This window comes from Nicotiana tomentosiformis, chromosome 7, assembly GCF_000390325.3.
Source record: "Nicotiana tomentosiformis chromosome 7, ASM39032v3, whole genome shotgun sequence".
Taxonomy (NCBI): domain Eukaryota; kingdom Viridiplantae; phylum Streptophyta; class Magnoliopsida; order Solanales; family Solanaceae; genus Nicotiana; species Nicotiana tomentosiformis.
This window is the reverse complement of record NC_090818.1, coordinates 100,354,328-100,370,997: the sequence shown is the minus strand read 5'-3', so window position 1 is coordinate 100,370,997 and position 16,670 is coordinate 100,354,328.

Here is a 16,670-nt window from a genome sequence, read left to right as displayed (position 1 = left end):
GATTGAAAAGATATATTGAGGATCGGGTTGCACGCCGCAACGGAATTAAATGAAAATGAATATATTGTGGGATCGGATTGCATGCAGCAACGGAATTAAATTAATATGAATATATTGTGAAATCGGGTTGCATGCCGCAACGAAAAGTGATTTACGTAATAATTGGTTATGACTGCCGAGTTGGCTTGATTGTTGATATGATTTACCAGTTTAATTTCTATTCATGTTATCCTATATTGATGTTATTATTATTATTGCATACAGGTTCATGTAAGTGACCTGTCCTAGCCTCGTCACTACTTCGTCCAGGTTAGGCTCGGCACTTACTAAGTACATGGGATCGGTTGTACTCATACTACACTCCACATTTCTTGTGCAGATATCAGAGTTGGTCCCAGCGGCGTACAGTAGATTTGCTCGGATTCAGCTATCCATAGGAGACTTGAGGTATAGCTGGACGGTATTTGCAGCTCTAAAGTCCCCATCTACTTTATTTTAGCTATGTATTTCTGTCAGACAGCTTTATTTTTATTCAGACCCTTATTTGTATTATTCTAGTAGCTCGTGCACTTGTGATACCAATTCTGAGATGGTATTTAGACATCGCTATAATTATAGTTTACTCACTTTTATTTCAGATTTTATTCCAGTTATTAGTTTCTTTATTATTAATTTAATTAAAATTGTTAAACAAATGGTTAAAATTATTCTAACATTGGCTTGCCTAGCAAGTGAAATGTTAGGCGTCATCACGGTCCTGAAGGTGGGAATTTCGGGTCATGACAAGTTGGTATCATAACACTAGGTTACATAGGTCTCACGAGTCACGAGCAAGCTTAGTAGAGTTTGAAGGATCGGTACGGAGACGTCTGTACTTATCTTCCAGAGGTATGGAGTTTACGAACAATTACACTTCTATTCTACTCTGTTGTGCGATTTTATTCTACCATTGATGATTAAACTCTTCTATTCTTGTCCTTTCGTAGATGGCAAGAGCACGCACTACGTCTACAGCCGGACAGGAGCCAGAGCCCCCAGTGACAGCTACGACTAGGGGCAGAGGTCGAGGCCGAGATCGCGCTAGAGGCAGAGGTATAGGCAGAGGCAGATCTCAATCTAGAGCTCGAGCAGCAGCACATGTTGTAGAGGCTCGGGTGGATTTAGAAGAAGAGGTTCCAGCTTAGAAGGTACCTGTTGGACCAGTTTAGGTTCCGAAAGGATTCATAGCTACTCCAGTACTTCAGGACGCTCTAGTCCGTTTGGTGAGTCTTATGGAGGGTGTGGCCCAAAATGGTACATTTTCAGTGGCACCAGCCATCTCACAGGCTGGGGGAGGAGCACAAACTCCCACTACTCCCGCTCCGGGGCAGACAGTTCCCCAGTATCAGGCTCCAGTAGCCTATCCAGCTGGGGTAGTTCAACCAGTTGTTGCAGCACAGGACGGTGATAAGCTTCCTTTGTCTTCTGTGGCTTTATTGAGGTTGGACAAGTTTGCCAAGTTATTTCCAATCCATTTCAGTGGTACACCTTCTGAGGACCCACATGATTTTCTTGACCGCTGCTATGAAGTATTACAGAACATGGGGATAGTCGAAAGAAATGGGATTGATTTTGCTGTGTTTTAGATAATTGGTTCCGCCAAGAGGTGGTGGAAAGATTATGTATTTACTAGACCAATTGGTTCACCTGCACTTACCTGGGAGCAGTTCTCGCAGCTATTTCTGGAGAAGTTCCTTCCTATCACACTGAGGGAGAATTACCGCAAGTAGTTTGAGCGTCTCCAGCAGGGCAGTATGTCAGTAACTCAGTATGAGACCCGTTTTGTGGACCTAGCTCGGCATGCTCTTATTATGCTTCCTACCGAGAGAGAGAGATGGTGAGGAGGTTCATTGATGGACTCGTTAAACCTGTCAAGCTATAGATGGCCAAGGAGGCCGGGAGTGAGATTTCTTTTCAGATGGCTGCTAACATTGCCAGGTGGATCGAGATGGTTCTTTCATAGGAGAGAGGGCCGGTGTCAGATAAGAGGCCCCGTCATTCCAGTAATTTCAGAGGCGCCTCATTTGGAGGCATGAGTACTTATGGTAGGAGTCAAGATCCTTATGTTCCTTACCCTGGACAGCCAGCATTCAGTGACATTCAGCTCCTATTAGTGCACCACCACTTCAGAGTCACTATGGCAGCTATCCAACCCATTCGGGTCAGCTTCAGCTTCAGCAGCCATGACAGCAGGATGGGTGTTATGAGTGTGGGAACATTGGTCATATCAAGAGGCATTTCCCTAGGTTGTTGAGCAACAGATCTCAGTAGAATTCTCGTGCCATCATACCATCACCGGTTTCTCCACCGCCCGCCCGACCAGCTAGGGGCAGGGGTCAGACTGCTAGAGGTAGAGATTAGACTGTTAGAGGTGGAGGCCAGCGAGCTATGGCCTATCCCAGAGATGTAGTTCAGACTGGTGGGAACCAGCCCCAATTCTATGTTTTCCCAACTAGGCCTGAGGCCGAGTCATCCGACGTTGTGATCACAGGTATTGTTCCAGTTTTTCATAGAGATGCCTCAGTTCTATTTGATCCAGGATCTACTTACTCTTATGTGTCTTTCTACTTTGCTTCATATATGGTTGTGCCTCGTGATTCTCTGAGTGCGTCTGTATATGTGTCCACGCTGGTGGGAGATTCTGTTGTGGTAGATCATGTCTATAGCTAGTGCGTTATTACTATTGCGAGTCTTGAGACTAGTGTGGATCTTCTACTTTTTGACATGGTAGATTTTAACGTCATACTAGGTATGGATTGGCTGTTACCTTATGATGTCATATTAGATTTTCATGCTAAGACGGTGACCTTAACCCTACCAGTTTACCTCGATTAGAGTGGAAAGGAACTCCTGGGCATTCTACTAGTAGGGTTATTTCTTATATGAAGGCTCATCGTATGGTCGAGAAGGGGTATCTAGCCTATTTGGCTTATATTTGCGATCCCAGTGCGGATGTTCCTTCTATGGACACAGTACCAGTTGTTCATGAATTTCCAGAAGTATTTCCTGCAGATTTTCCGTGGATGCCACCCGACAGAGATATTGACTTCTGTATTGATTTAGCTCCGGGCACTCAGCCCATTTGTATTCCACCATACCCCCCGCCGAAGTTGAAAGAATTAAAGGAGCAATTACAAGACTTGCTTGATCAGAGATTCATTAGACCTAGTGTCTCGCCCTGGGGTGCACTAGTGTTGGTTTTGAAGAAGAAAGATGGTTCAATGCGGATGTGTATAGATTATCGGCAGTTGAACAACGCTACTATCAAGAACAAGTATCTGTTCCCAAGAATTGATTACTTATTCGATCAGCTTCAGGGTGCCAAGGTATTTTTGAAGATTGACTTGAGGTCTGGCTATCATCAGTTGAAGATTAGGGCATCTGATGTCCCTAAGATAGCTTTTCAGACTCGGTATGGGCATTATGAGTTTCTAGTGATGTCATTTAGGCTGACAAATGCCCCAGCAACATTTTGTGGTTGTATTCATTGATGACATCTTGATTTACTCCAGCAGTCGAGAGGTGAATGAACAACATCTTTGGATTGTGCTCCAGACTTTGAGGGATAATCAATTATATGCCAAATTTTCAAAATGCGAGTTTTGGTTAGACTCAGTTGCCTTTTTGGAGAATGTTGTATCGCCATAAGGCATAAAAATGCACCCTAAGAAGATTGAGGTAGTTCAGAACTGGCCCAGACCTACTTCATCTACAGAGATTCGGAGTTTTCTAGGTCTGGCAAATTATTATCGTTAGTTCGTGGAAGGGTTTTCATCTATAGAAAACCCATTGACCAGACTGACCCAGAAGGGTGCTCCATATAGATGGTCAGACGAGTGTGAGTTGAGCTTTCAGAAGCTCAAGACTACTTTGTCTACGGCGCCGATGTTGGTGTTGCCCACAGGTTGAGGATCGTACACGGTATATTGTGATGTATCTCGTATTGGACTCGGTGCAGTATTGATGCAAGATGGAAGGGTTATTGTATATGCGTCGCGGCAGTTGAAAGTTCACGAGAAGAATTATCCTGTTCATGACTTAGAATTGGCAGCCATTTTTCATGCGCTAAAGATTTAGAGGCACTAACTTTACGGCGTCTCATGTGAAGTATTCATAGATCATCGTAGTCTACAGTATCTATTCAAACAAAAAGATCTCAATTTGAGGCAGAGAAAATGGTTGGAGTTGTTGAAAGATTATGATATCACCATTTTGTATCACCTTGGAAAGGCCAATATGGTGGCCGATGCTTTGAGTAGAAAGGCTGTGAGTATGGGCAGCCTTGCATATATTCCAGTTGGTAAGAGGCCGCTAGCTGCATATGTTCAAACTTTGGCCAATAAGTTTGTGAGGTTAATGTTTCGGAGCCCAGTCGGGTTCTAGCTTGCACCATCGCTCGGTCTTCTTTATATGAGCGTATCAAAGAGCGACAATATGATGATCCTCATTTGCTTGTCCTTAAGGACACGGTGCGGCACGGTGGTGCCAAGGTTGTTGTGGGAGATGATGGAGTTCTGCGGATGCAGGGTCGTATTTGTGTTCCTAATATGGATGGGCTTCGTGAATTAATTCTTGAAGACGGCCACAGTTCCCGATATTCTATTCATCCGGGTGCCGCCAAATTGTATCAAGATTTGCAGCAACATTATTGGTGGAGAAGAATGAAAAAGGATATAGTTGCATATGTAGCTTGGTGTTTGAATTGTCAGCAAGTTAAGTACGAGCATCAGAGACCTGGTGGTTTGGTTCATAAGTTAAAAATTCCTGAGTGGAAGTGGGAGCGTATCACTATGGATTTTGTTGTTGGACTCCCACGGACTCAGAAGAAGTTCGACTCAGTATGGGTCATTGTGGACAGGTTGACCAAGTCAGCACATTTCATTCCAGTGGCAATTACCTATTCTTCAGAGCGGTTAGCTGAAATTTACATTCGTGAGATTGTCCGCCTTTACGGTGTGCCCGTGTCTATTATTTTAGATCGAGGAACGCAGTTCACCTAGCACATCTGGAGGACTGTACAACCTGAGTTAGGCACGCGGGTTGAGTTGAGTACAACATTTCATCCACAGACAGACGGACAATCAGAGTGCACTATTCAGATATTGGAAGATATGTTTTGCGCTTGTATTATAGATTTTGGAGGTTCTTCGGATCAATTCTTGCCACTTGCAGAGTTTGCCTATAATAACAGCTACCAGTCGAGCATCTAGATGGCTCCGTATGAAGCATTATACGGGAGGCGATGCCGCTTGCCAGTTGGCTGGATTGAATCGGGAGAGGCTCAGTTGTTGGGTACTGATTTGGTATAGGATGCCTTGGATAAGGACAAGGTTATCCAGGATCAACTTCGCACAACTCAGTATAGGCAAAAGAGTTATGTCGACCGTAAGGTTCATGATGTTGCATTCTTGACTGGAGAAAGAGTATTGCTCTGAGTTTCACCTATGAAAGGTGTAATGAGATTCGGAAAGAAGGGCAAGTTAAGCCCTAGGTATATCGGACCCTTTGAAATTCTTGAAAGGGTGGGTGAAGTAGCCTACAAGCTTGCACTACCACCTAGTTTATTAGCAGTTCATTAGGTGTTCTATGTATCTATGCTCCAAAAATATCATGGTGATCCGTCCCATGTGTTGGATTTCAGCTCAGTCCAATTGGACAAAGATTTGACTTAGGAGGAGGAGCCAGTAGCTATCCTAGCCCGACAGGTCCGACAGATGAGGTCTAAAAATTATCCCTCCTTTCGGGTGTAATGGAAAGGTCGGCCAATTGAGGCATCTACCTGAGAGTCCGATCCGGACATGCGGAGTAGATATCCCCACCTTTTCACCAGCTCAGCTATTTTTCGAACTCCGTTCGAGGTCGAACATTTATTTTAGAGGTGGAGAATGTGATGACCCAATATGTCATCTTTAATTTGAAATATTCATTTCTGTGTTCTGAGACCTCGAAAAGCACTATTCAGCATTCCTCGACTTGCGTGCGCAGTCCGTAAATTTTTTCAAAAATTTTTTATATGAAAAATTGATTAAAATGTGAAATAGAGCTTTAAAACTCAATTGAGTTGACGCCGGTCAACGTTTTGAACCAACGAAGCCGGATCAGTATTTTGACAGTTCCAGTAGGTCCGTATCATAATTTGGGACTTGGGCGTATGCCCGGAATCGAATTTGAAAGTCCCTAGCTCAAATTATCGGCATTTAACGGAAACTAGAAATTTAAAAGTTTAAGAATTCCTAAATTTGGTCATAATTGGGATTTAGTTGATACCGGGTCCCGATTTAGATTCCGAGAGTTTGATCATCTTCGTAACAATATTTATGACTTATGTACCAAATTTGAAGTTATTCTGAGGTACGTAAGCACGTTTTCCATTAGCTTTTCTAAAGTTTGACCGGAGATTTGACTATTGAGCAAATGACCCCGAAATAGAATTTTGATGATTCAAATAGCTTCGTTTGGTGATTTCGGACTCAGGCGCATGTTCGGATTTGGATTTGGAAGTCCGTAGGATAATTCAGCGCATTTTAGCGAAAGTTGGAAAATAGAAGATTTTTGAAAAGTTTGACCGGGAGTTGACTTTATTGATATCGGGGTCGAAATTTAATTCTGAAAATTGTAACAGCTCCATTATGTCATTTATGACTTGCATGCAAAATTTGAGTTCATTCCGAATTGATTTGGCATGTTTCGGCGCGAGTTATAGAATTGAAAATTTCATAAACTCATAAGTCCGAATCGATGCGCGATTTGAGATCTCGAGTAGGTTCATAATATGTTTTGAGACTTGTTGGTGTGTTCGGATAGGGTCCCAAAGGAACTATCTTTCTTCCTTACAAATAACATAGGTGATCCTCACAGTGATGTACTAGGTCTGATAAAGCCTTTCTCAAGTAAGTCCTTTAATTGTTCCTTCAACTCTTTCAGCTCTGCGGGGGCCATTCTATAGGGAGGAATAGATATTGGATGAGTATCTGGTAGTAGGTCAATAGCAAACTCAATTTCTCGCTCTGGCGGAAGACCCAAAAGCTCATTGGGAAAAACATCGGGAAACTCATTAACCACAGGGATGGACTGAATGGTTGGTCACTTTACTTCCACATCCTGAACCCGAACTAAGTGATAAATATAGCCCTTTCCGATCATCTTCCTTGCCTTGAGATAGGAAATAAATTTACCTCTCGGTGATGTCGTATTACCTTTCCATTTCAAAATAGGCTCCCCTGGAAATTGAAATCGGACTATCTTCGATCTACAATCAACATTGGCATGGCATGAAGCCAACCAATCCATACCCATTATAACATCAAATTCTACCATATCTAACTCGATTAGGTCCGCTACGGTAAATCGACTATGAGCTACTATTATACAACCTCTATTTACTCGCTTATCTATTACTGAGTCCTCAATGGGTGTAGACACCTCAAAAGGTTTAACCAATTCAGGTTTTATTCCAAACTTACTAGCAACCAACGGAGTAACATATGATAAGGTGGAACCTGGGTTAATCAGTGCATATACATTATATGAGAAGACTGATAATATACCTGTAACAATATCAGGTGATGACTCCTGATCCTGTCGTCTTGCCAACGCATAAATGCGATTCTGAGAACCGCTCAAGCTAAATGCTCGGCCTTTGCGTCTACCACGATTCATTGGTTCTTGTCCCCATTTTCCTCTTTCCCCTTCTTTCTCTCCTATCTCCTCACTCCCTCTCCCCACTACTGCCACCGCCACCTTCCCCACAGTGGCTCCGCCGGCCAAATATCGCCACCACCGGCCGGCCATCGTCCAAACCCCATAAATCGAACACCAATATTTTCCTCTCTTTATCCTCTCTCCTAATCCGAGCCCTAAATATTCAAAAATGCCTCTAAATTTAGTGAAATCGAAACCCTAGATAGCCGCCTCTTACTTCCCTCTTCGATTTCACGGTGAACCGGCCACTACACCCGATAAAACCTATATAAACATGTAGATCTCATAGAGATATACACTTTTCTTTTAGTGTCACCCCGAAAAGCTTCACCACTGCCGATCTCCACCCCTACTACTGCGACAACCCTGCTCCACCACCAAACCAACCTCTGTAACTCGTTTTTATCATACACACGACCCCACAACTCCGTTTTCTCCTTGGCATAACTTGGAATCAATTTATGTATGTCTGATCCCTTTTTCCAGTAAATGCCATCGAGAAAACAGTGCTCGGGGAGTCGATTTGCGGGGGTTCGTGTCATCTTTGAATTTTGAGGGCAGCCGTTTGGATCATTTGGTATACCCCTATTCTCGTTTCCTTTATTTATTTTCCTTATTGTATTGTAGTTAGTTTAGGTCTAGCATAATTTTTGATTTCTTCTTTGTTAGTTTGTGCTTAATCCAAATTAGCTTAGTCATCACTAATAATTATTTATTCATTAGTCTTGAAATCGTTATTTGGTTAGTCATGATAGTTGAAAGTAAAAGTTTCAAGTGCTTAATAAAGTTGTTTAGTTCTTGTTTGCGATTTTAATAGCTCGATAGTAGTCCAATATTCTGATTAGCTTCCCGTAATGGTTGTTTAGTTAGTAAGTTGTGTTTGTTTTGCTGGTTTGATTTAGTGACTCGTTGATCTTGCTCAACTATTAGTTGCGTAAATCAAACCGTTTCAATCTAGTTAGTTGTAGTATTAGTTCCATTTGAAGTCTTGTTTCTACCTTGACGATTCTTAGTTATTTTAGTTGGTTCAAAATCAGTAGGGGTGGTAATTATTTTGTAAAATCTGAAGGGTAGATGGGTGTAATCATGAAGTAGGGTGTATAATAGGTTTGCGTTTTACTAGTAGGGTGGCTGAAAATACATTGTTTTTCTCCATACTTCTGCCACGACAGGTTTCAGGCTGCCCTTTCGCCTTTTGGACAACCCTTGAACAGTGTCTAGCACACAAAGTCAGTCTTTTTTGGACAGTTTTTTGGTGAACTAAAATTGGTCCAAGAAGTGACTTTCTTTGCATACTTAAAGAGGTACTCTCTTCACACTTAAGGGACACAATCTATAACACTAGAAATCAGCTTTTACTCTCTCAAAAGTGAACACACAATCTGAGAGAAAAAGAAATCAGCTGGAGAATCTTTTAGAAGCTGAACTTGAAAACTTTTTTTCAGTGATACCCTGAGAACAAAAACTCTTTGAAACTTTCTCGTTCTTTGAAACAATTATGGGTTTAGTTTGGACTTCTTTACTGAGTTGTTTTGTTGTTGTTTTCTCTGCTGGAAGTTTGTTGTTGTTCGTTAGTTTGCTCTTCTGTAGTTCCATCTTTGCTGTAGTTTGATTTTCTGCCATTCAGGTAACTCTTAAATATATTATAATGCAGATTTTTTATATCAAATATTGATGATATGAGCCTATTTCTGTTAGTTGAAATTGTTTGACGTGACCTAGTGAAGAGACAGAATGTTTGAATGCCGTATATATGTTTCATGTAAATCTGAAAGAAGTTAGTTAAAACTTCAATCTTCCTTTACAGATTAGTTGAAACTGTATCTCGTTAGTCTACTGTTTGTTTTAAGAATAGTGTATCATGAGTTTCTGGGCTCTTATGTTTGATCTTCTTTAACGATGTGACAATTTTGTTGAAATCTATATTGTTGGTTCTAAGCAGAAGTGATATATTTTTGAATAGGAGGTTATGTAGTAATAAAAGTAGTTTTTTTTTGTTACAACAAAATTGTAGAAGCATTTTTATCTTTGTTCTAGTAAGATACTTTTTCATATGAGTAATTTCATTTTTTTTTTCTACGTTGTTATATTAGATTACATTTTTAGATGTCATGGGTTGTTCGTCTGCTTTATCTGTAATGAATGAAAATTTTAAATTTTTCTGGACTTGTTCTTTAGATTCTTAATGTCAAGTAGTTTTTTTTTAAAATTACCAAAAGATGAAAAAAAAAAAAAGATGAGAAATTTTTAGAAACCATTATTGTTTAGTGGCTATTAACTTGCTATAGCTACCATTTACTTAATTACTTCCTATAGCTATCTTTTCAGTTGTTATAGAGTGTATTCGATGTATTCAAACTATTGTATTCATGAATATAGTAGCAAAACTCGGCGGAAAACAGGGAAGTCCATCTAACATAGACTGTATTCATATGTATTCGCGAGCTGTATTCGTGAATACAGTAACGGAATGTGTGAAAAAAAAAGGTCTCTCCAGCTGTTTTAAAATGGTAAGTGAATCAATTAACATGATTGACTCCTAATATAACTCAACAAACTCAATTATACTTATTACAGTGACTCTTGACTGTTGTATTTAGATGTATTTAGATGTATTTTATTTCATTCAACAACTTTTTAAAATACACTAGTTGTTCTACTTTTAGTTATGTATTCCAACTAAGTATTTTCATCTGCATTTTCAAGCCAAACAGCAAAACTCGGTGGAAATAGGGAAGTCCATCTAACATAGACTGTATTCATATGTATTCGCGAGCGGTATTCGTGAATACAATAATGATAATATGCGGAAAAAAAGTCTCTCCAGCTGTTTAAAAACGGTAAGTGAATCAATTAACGTGATAGACTCCTAATATAACTCAACAAACTCAATTATACTTATTACAATGACTTTTGACTGTTGTATTTAGATGTATTTTATTTCATTCAACAACTTTTTAAAATACACTAGTTGTTCTAGTTTTAGTTATGTATTCCAACTAAGTGTTTTCATCTGTATTCTCAAGCCAACTGTATTCTGTTGTATGTATTTGCTACTAAACCTGCAAATACATGTTCCACTTGAGTGAATTGTAAATCGAAAGATGACCCTTCGAAATTAAATGCTTTGGTAGGTATACCTCGGATAACCCTCTTTTGAGTTGTTGGATCAACCATTGGATATGAAATTTCGAGTTTTCTCGTGAAATTTCTTTATTTTAATGAAAACAGGAACGTCTATTTTTAATAATCCGTGCAAGCCCATTTTCTTAAATACTTGTCGGACCCAACAATTTCTGCATCATGCTGCTAAAATTTTAAATACATGACTTGTCATATAACTCTAATTAAAGTTGATTTTGCTTTTACTAAAATAACCATATAACATAATCGCCTCTTTAATAATTAATTTAAATGCCAGGCAACTAGTAGACGCGCTTTAATTTTACAAACTCGTTTGCGTAGCGTGATGTTTAACACTCAGTTATTTCATTAAATTCATATCATATCCAATAGCTTTAATTAGTTTCTAATCTAATTAATCCCTTGCGATAACCGCGAATTCGCTTACGTAGTGCGGTAGTTGACATTTAATAAATTTAAAAATTAATTTTCTTAAATGTAGTAATTTTCTCAAAAGTAATAACATGCTAATAATCCTTTGTCATGACTACGAGTTCGCTTGCATAGTGCTGTTATGACAAAATTAATAAATCTCGTCTCGATCACGCATTCACTTGCGTAGTGTGGTTACGACAACTTATATTATTCAAGATATCCTTTAATAATTCTTATAATCAAGCAACAGAAGCAGATATAGGTAAACACGAAAATCAAATAAAATAAAATTTATCCAAAATTAATTTAAGCCAAATGTAGTCAATAAGAGCGACCATGCTAGAACCGCATGACTCGATTAATGCCTTACACTTTCTCCCCAGTCAATAGAATTTCTTATTCGAACTTTATTTTCGAGACCAATAATAAAAGAGTCAATTTTCTTTTGATTAGGGATTCAAATTGTCACGACCCAAAATCCAACACATAATGATGGAACCTAACCCAACCCGCTAGGTAAGCCAAATAATAATAAAATAAAATATAGTGATAATGATAAGAGTCAAAATGAAATAACTGAATTTTTAAACAACTTCCCAAGGACTGGTAGTACAAGTCATGAGCCACTAAGACTTAGATTTTACAAAAAATGAACTGAAATAATTACAACATCTGTTTGGATTGTATGTGAACAAAATTGGAATCTAAAGCTACCAAGGACAAGTGATAGCCATAACTGGAACGCAGGTACATCTTCAATGCCAGCTATCGCCATACACAGCAGCAACACTTCCAAGATCTGCACGCAAGGTGCAGAAGTGTAGTATGAGTACAACCGACCCCATGTACTCAATAAATATCCTAACTAACCTCGACGAGGTAAAAGAAGCAAGAACTATAGATGATACTCACTAACATCTGTGCAGTTCATAATTTCAACAAGTATAGAACAGATATATGATCAAATCAAGAAATCTCACGTAAAACCACTTTGATGCTCATAATTATTTAATTTAAAGTGTTATGCTCAGTCAACAATCCAGCATATAAGGATAATATGCAAGTAAATCAGGAAAACAGTCGAGGAAATTGCAAGTAAAGATGAAATGCAATAACCAAATATCATTCCATTGCGGCAGGCAACCCGATTTAATAACCATAAGCCAATAAATCCTGATGCGACGTGCAACCCGATCAAATAATAATAACCAGCTCTCCCAGAGCTCACATCAAACAGAATCCCACCAGTTTTTCACAATCCGCGTGTACACCATTAAGAGAGAAATATGAGAGGGTGACCCTAGGGGGGATGGATCCTTATCCACACGCAAGCACGACCAATTCAATTGTCACGATCCAAAACTCACTATAGGTCGTGATGGCGCCCAACGTCGCTGTTAGGTAAGCCAACAATGAACTATGAAGTTAATTATTCATTTTATTACTTTCGAAATCATAAATGTTATTAAGTAAGAAAATTTACGCCCTTAATATCACGGGTACATACATGATTAGTATTGCATAAAAATAAAAGGTGATAATAATATGCGAATCTATAAGCATCAACTAGAATATTCCCAAAATTCGGTGCCATAAGTGAATGAGCGTTTACTAAAGTGTACAATAATAATACAATATCTATCTGTAATGTAAATAAGACAGGACAAAGTAAATAGTACCACGAAGACTCTGTGGGCTGTGATACGTAGCCTTGAATGCAACTCATCATAAAGTCTCCTCAGCAGCTGTGCCTATGCACCCAGATGACCATTAAAAATTCTTAATAGTTTATACATGTAAAATTATATCAACACAAGGATTGAGAGTTACGATTAACAAACAGAATCCACAAAAGTGGTCTATTTATTTAAGTCATGAACCAATATACTCAATGTCCTATGTGATAAATTGTTCTTGATAAGTTTGCGCTAGTGGTGGAGGTTTCATCTACCCAAAGAGGTTTACTTCTTGATACTAGAGACCTTAAACTAATTCATGAGAAACGATATTCAGGTTTTCACCAAATAATGATGATAAGGTATATCTTGGATTCTCATGTGTATAAAACGGGAGGACAATTTGATGTAAGCGGATATTTTGTGTATCTTACCCAAAGAAAGGACATAATCAATGTCATGTGCTCATGGAATAATTATAAGGATAATAGAAAGCATGATCATATTTATTTTAGTCCATGAGAATACCTAAAACGGTTAATCTCTGAATTTGGTCATGGATTTGGAAGTCATGAATTTGACGAACTCCAATTGACCTGAAATTTAGTAGATCCATTAAAAACGACACTCATTGCTATGCAGTGAATCACGTTATTTTCTGGTGTTTCGAGGTCTTTTAGATGGGATTTTAAGTAGTTTATTGGATTAAATAAGCTTTAAATATGAAAAACTATTCTTTATATATCGGTTTTATTTGTGTTAAATCTGGAACATGATTACACATCATGATTTAACTTAATATGATATATGGAAAGAATGTAAATCGAATTTGTTGAATCTTAAATTCGCCTAAAGAGACTTATTCGAATTTGGTCTAGTTTTGGTGATCATCATCTCCAATTGACTTGAAATTTGATGGGATCATCGGAAACGGCCTGATAAGAAATACTCACTGCATAAATTATGTCGTATTTCGGTAGTTCGGGATCGCTTAGATGGGTTTTTTGGCCGTTTGCAGGATTAAAATGTGATTTGGATATGAAAAGTCATTCCTTTTATGTCAGTCTTATTTTTATTAAATTTGGAACATGATGACGCATGTTTATTTAACATGAATTGATATATGATTGGAATGTATGTCATATTTTAAATTCATAAAATGCTTAAATGAGCATTTTGTGAATTTTGGAACTTAATCCTTAGAGATAATTCCGTGGTTTTGATCAAGTGGTGATAGGAATTAACCCCTATGGTCTCCACTATTTATTTATAGTGAGATAATAAATTTACGCGTCGACTTTAAGTCTTTCTCCAAATCGGATAAATTTATTATGAATTCACTGAGTATAATTACTAGTAGTTGATAACATGTATTGACTCTCCATCTGAGTTTACACGTTGAATCAACTTTGTAATTATAATGCAACCATGATTAAGTGATGATAGAAATATATTTCTATGTCCTTCTTCTATTAATTTCAAGTGAGTGTAAATTTACGCGTTGACTTTAGGTCTTCCTCCATATCGGATAAATTTATTGTAAGCTCACTAGGTGAAATACTAGTTATTGATATCATGTACTTACTCTCCATCTGAGTATACATGTTGGATCAATATAACTAGAGTTGTTAATTATGATGTTCACTTAGCATAAATTAACAGTATACTCTCCATCTGAGTTTGGTGTGTTTTAATTTATTGGAGTGAATAATCTGGCATTGTGTATGTATATTGCATGAGTAGCTCGTTTCCCATCGAAATTTGCTATTCAAGATGCATGAATACATATATATACATACATATATATATATATATATATATATATATATATATATATATATATATATAATGCGTTTAAAATTTTCGTATAAATGGTTATATACAATTGACTAAAATAATAGTATACTCTCCATCTGATTTGGCTCTTTTTTTTTTGGATTGTATAATTCTTGCATTATATTATATACTTTGCATGAATGACTCTTTTCCCATCGAAATTTGCTATTCGAGATGCATATATGCATAAATATTGAATACAGTCTGAATTTTATTATTCAGTGTTAATTGACTTATTATGATCTATTTAATGTTGTATATCTCAACTCCACAATGACTTCATGTAGTTTGTCGTATCACTTGTCAAAAATTTTCTTTGGTCGTGATAAGACTTTAATTTGATGGATGCCATGTATGTACCATTTGCTATAAGGAATTTAATTTCGATTTTTGAGCAAAATAAGAGATGGATATTTAGTTTATTTTAGAATAACTCTTGTTTTATTGAGCTTCATAAATATTCTATTTCTTGTGGTACATGGATGCATGACCTTGTTTTTGTTGTTAATGTCTCTCCTGAACTGAACAATATTAGTCTACCTTATAAGAGAAAATGTTCTTCAAAATTGAGTGAAACTTATCTATGCACTTGCGTCTAAGTCATAATTATCTAGATAGGATTTCAGTTGGTCAATGATGAACCTTAAGGTTCATTGAAAGTAGTGGAACTACCAACTTATGGATCCTGTTTAAAAGGAAATATGACTAAGAGACATTTCTACTCCAAAGGAAAGAGAGGTGGTGATAAGTTAGAACTAATCCATTTTTGATTGTATTGTCTAATGAATATATAGGCAAGAGGTGGTTTTGAGTATTTTATGACATTCATAAATGATTATTCGGACTATGAATATATTTATTTGATGCACCGTAAGTCTGAATGCTTTGAATAATTTCAGGATTTTAAGGCTTGATACGAAGAAACACCATAAAAATATATTAAATTTACTACGATCTGATCGTAGATGGCTAGCACTTCTCTACAAAGTTCATTAGTTACTTATAAAAATAAAAGATTATATCTCAATTGTCTACACTGGATACTCCATAATAGAGTGGTGTGGTAGAGAGAAGAAATAAGACTCTTATGGAGATGTTAGATTAATGGTGAGTTATTCTGATTTATTTGTTTTTTCGTTATGGATATTCCTTAGAAACTGCAATTACATTCTTATTTTAGTTCTTTCTAAGTCAGTATCTTGGACCCCATAGAACTGTGGACTTAACGTAAGTCCGGTCTGCGGCAAGTTCGGATATGGAATTGTCCAATATATATATATACTGAAAGGAAAAAATAGATAAGATAAAATCAAGGATGAATGTTTGTGCGTTTATTGGATATCCAAGGAAAGGAAAGGAGGTTTATTTTATTTTCCTAAAGAAAAGAAGGTAATTGTTAGCACAAATACCAGTTCTCTATAATAGGATTATTTAATAAACTATGTTCCTAAAAGTAAACTAGTTTTACAGGAACTAAGCAAAGAAATAACCAATGAATCATCTGAAAAATCAAATGCTCAAGAACATACAACTCTATATGTCGGAATTGACGTTCCATTGCATTTAAGTAGTGGGAGAAACGTTAATAGATAAAAAAAAATTTACTGCCTCCAAGTAGTGGAAGTGATGTTCAGCAGAGAACACTACAGGAAGAAGTCACAAACATTTCAATACCGTAAGGTAATGAAAATAATATTAGTAGTACTTCGTCGTAGTGGGAGAATAGTAAAAAAAAATCATAGTTTGGTATGTACTCTTGGGAGAATTTCATAACAAGATCCCTGAAGAGCTTAATACCAAACTAGTTAGTTACGGCAAAGTACCACTAGACAAAGATTGCATTTGAAAATAACTTGGCAA